General features: G+C 39.9%; 1 pseudogene; it reads right to left on the bottom strand.

The window, feature by feature from the left end:
* Window positions 1–412: 412 nt before the first annotated feature.
* On the bottom strand, window positions 413–512 carry LOC113292179 (annotated as a pseudogene).
* Between the last annotated feature and the right edge of the window lie 3,583 nt (window positions 513–4,095).

The following is a 4,095-nucleotide window of genomic DNA, read 5'->3' as shown; positions in this document are numbered from 1 at the left end:
ATTTTTCCCGCCAAAAAGCTGTTTTTGAATTTAAACAGAAGATGGATGCCCCTTAACCAGAGCTTGGGTGTGAATAACAATTGGGTGGAAATAGTAATTTTTGGGTGGAAATAGTAATTTTTCTGGGTTCCTCCGGGACATTTCTGGGACGTTTACGGTGCATTTATGGGGCGCTTCCGGCATACTTTCGGGGTACTTCCGGTTCACTGTTTACAGAGGTCCAAATGCCACATATTCAGACACTTTCGCCGCAAAACCTTATTTTTCCAAAAACACCTACAAATAAATAAAATACCATCATAAGTACAAAAATAGGTACTAACAATATATACAATTGGGTTATATTAGACACATAAATGCGTCTATCACTTTTTCAATAAGTTTTTCCCTAGGTACAAAACATCGTCTATTAAGACGCAAATATGCACATTTTCATAACAAGAGGGAGAATCTTTATATAGGTATTTGGAAAGGTTCAACGATTTATTATCCCAGTGTCCTCATCATGGTTTAGAAAAGGTTAGGCTAGTTCAGATCCTTTATGAGGGATTATTCCACAACGACCATGGTTGAGTCTCTATGCACTTGTGGATTTGAAAACCAAACTGTTGATGCGGCGATGGAATTTTTTAATGAAATCGCCGAAAAAACCCAGCAATGGGAAAATAGTAGGGCACCCCATAAAACAATTCTTTTAAGTAGAGGAAACGTTAATAGGGTAGAAGGAGGCTATGAATCAGATGCCAAAATTGCTGCTATAACAAAAAGGTTAGAAGCCTTAGAAGTGGGCCAGACTAGTGGTAGAGTGGAGCCTTTTTGGGAAGGCCAGAATATTGAAGAGCAGGCCAATGCTCTTTATAATAACACTAGATTTGATAACCGTCAAAAGATTGACCCATATTCAGAAACCTATAATCCTGGTTGGAGAAACCATCCGAACCTTTCGTGGTCTAAGGGCCAAAGTCAAGGTCAGTTTAGTAATTCTAATGCTCCCCCAGGTTTTGGCTATACTAAGAATCCTTCAGGACTAGCTCAGTTTCAGAATCAGTCAGATAAGAAAATCCTAAGTTTAGAGGAATCTCTCGCCTTGTTAACTCAGCAAACTGCAAAATTCCAGTTATCCGTAGAACAGAGTCTACAAGCTAGTAACAGGATAGGACAAGAAAATAGTCAGGCTATTTTCCCGAGTTAAAAACCCAGGTTTGGTCTGATAAGTGATTCTTTGAGAGAAAAAGGTAAGTTTCCTAGTCAAACACAACCCAACCCTAGAGGAGTGTTCATGAATTAGGTGCAAAACCATCGAATCAATTGAATGTTAGAACCCTTAGAAGTGGTAGAGTTGTAGACAATAAGGTAACCATGCCCGATAGTGAACATACTGTAGTTCACCCCTCAGGATCTCACCTCTCAGGACCAGTAGCTGAAGAGACTGATAAAGTTTCTGATGATGTGAATTCGGTTCCTGAAAGGTCTGATTTTAGGCCTAGAGCCCCATTTCCTCAGCTATTAGTACCAACAAAGAAGGAATCGAACTTTAATGACATAGTGGAGGTTTTTAAGCAAGTTACCATAAACCTTCCCTTATTAGATGCAATTAGGCAAATTCCTGCTTATGCCAAGTTCCTTAAGGATATGTGTACGCGAAAGCGAAAACTTAGCGTCCATAAGAAAGCCTTTTTAGCTAGTCACGTAAGTTCAATCATTCAGAACACCACAACTCCAAAGTACAAAGACCCAGGTTCTCCTACCATTGCTTGCACAATAGGTAACTTCCGGGTAGAAAAAGCTTTACTTGACTTAGGAGCCAGTGTGAACTTACTGCCATTCCATGTATACTTACAGCTAGGACTTGGTGAAATGAAACCTACTCAGATGACACTGCAGTTAGCTGATAGGTCTGTTAAAATCCCTCGAGGTGTTATCGAGGATGTTCTTATTGAGGTCGACAAGTTTATTTATCCAGTGGATTTCGTGGTCCTAGATACCCAACCTGTCCCTGACCCAGAGAACCAGATACCTGTGATTTTAGGTCGCCCATTTTTAGCTACGTCTAATGCGATCATTAACTGTCGAAATGGTGTGATGAGTTTATCTTTTGGTAATATGACTATGGAGATGAACATTTTTAATGTCAGTAAGCAACCTCATGAGCTAGATGACACATGTGTTGAGGAGGTGAACATGATAGAAGCCTTAGTTCAGGAGTCATTACCAAACATCTTGTCTGAAGACCCATTAGAAAGTTGTCTATCCCATTTTGGTTTAGATTTTGACGACGATAGCACTATTGAACAGGTGAATGCTCTATTAGATTCTACCCCTGTGTTAGACACTGATAGATGGAAAGCTAGGTTCGAACCGTTACCAGTTTCTGAGACTACCCTAATTCCTTCTTTAGAAGAGCCCCCAAAGTTGGACCTTAAACCACTACCCGATACTCTAAAGTATGTGTTTTTAGGCCCATCTGAGACTTTACCTGTGATTGTAGCTTCCAATTTGGATAGTGATCAGGAAAGTAGGCTAGTAAATGTACTTCAAGACAATAAGGAAGCTTTAGGGTGGACTATAGCAGACATTAAGGGTATAAGTCCTACTGTGTGTATGCATCAGATTCATTTAGAGGAAGACTCCAAACCTTCTAGGGAGATGCAACGTCGACCCTAACATGAAAGAGGTAGTTCGAAAAGAGGTGCTTAAGTTGTTAGATGCGGGTATTATTTACCCAATTTCAGACAGTAAGTGGGTCAGCCCTGTTCAGGTTGTCCCCAAGAAATCAGGTATCACTGTAGTCCAGAATGATAATAATGAATTAATCCCAACCCGAGTGACCACGGGATGGCGTGTGTGTATTGACTATAGGAAATTGAACAAGGTCACAAGGAAGGATCACTTTCCCCTTCCTTTTATCGACCAAATGCTAGAGCGATTAGCTGGACATAGTCACTATTGCTTCTTAGATGGCTACTCCGGTTATAATCAGATCGTTATTGCCCCAGAAGACCAAGAGAAAACCACTTTTACCTGTCCCTTTGGTACCTTTGCGTATAGACGCATGCCTTTCGGGCTATGTAATGCCCCTGCAACTTTTCAGCGTTGTATGATGAGCATATTTTCTGATATGGTAGAACGGTTCTTAGAGGTCTTTATGGATGATTTTTCAGTGTTTGGTTCATCTTTCGATGAGTGCTTGCATCATTTGACATTAGTGTTGACTAGGTGTAAGGAAAAAAATTTAGTGCTTAATTGGGAAAAATGCCATTTCATGGTTAAATCAGGAATTGTATTAGGGCACATCGTCTCTTCAAAGGGTATAGAGGTAGACAAAGCCAAAGTTGACCTTATTAAGACTTTACAGGTCCCAAAAACCGTAAAAGATATTAGGTCATTCCTAGGGCATGCAGGTTTTTACCGTCGATTCATTAAGGATTTTAGCTTGATTTCTAGACCTCTTTGCAATTTGCTTGCAAAAGATGTTAAGTTTGTCTTTGATGATGCTTGTTTAGAGGCTTTTGAGAAGCTTAAAACTTTACTCACTACTGCCCCGATAGTCCAGGCACCTAACTGGAACCTACCCTTTGAGATTATGTGTGATTCTTCAGATTATGCTATAGGCGTCGTTTTAGGACAACGAGAAAACAAATTACTTCATGTGATTTATTATGCTAGCAAAACTCTGAATGATGCCCAAATGAACTACACAACTACCGAGAAGGAACTTTTAGCCATCGTGTTTGCCTTGGATAAGTTTAGGTCCTACCTATTAGGTTCTAAGATCATAATCTATACAGATCATGCTGCTTTGAAATACCTTTTATCTAAGAAGGATACCAAACCTAGATTGATTAGATGGATCCTATTGTTACAGGAATTTTCCCCAGACATTAGAGACAAAAAGGGTGCAGAAAATGTAGTAGCAGACCACTTGTCTAGGCTAGTTGTTAGTTCCCCTAGTGATTCCCTTCCTATAAGGGATAGCTTTCCTGATGAACAATTGTTCTCTGTTTCCCAATCACCTTGGTATGCAAATATAGTGAATTATCTTGTTACTGGTCGAACCCCTCAACATTGGGGTAAGCAAGATCGTTCTAGGTTTTT

The sequence above is a fragment of the Papaver somniferum genome, chromosome 6, assembly GCF_003573695.1.
Source record: "Papaver somniferum cultivar HN1 chromosome 6, ASM357369v1, whole genome shotgun sequence".
NCBI classification, from domain to species: domain Eukaryota; kingdom Viridiplantae; phylum Streptophyta; class Magnoliopsida; order Ranunculales; family Papaveraceae; genus Papaver; species Papaver somniferum.
Note: the sequence above shows the minus strand (reverse complement) of the source record. Positions and strands in the feature narration are given on the sequence as shown.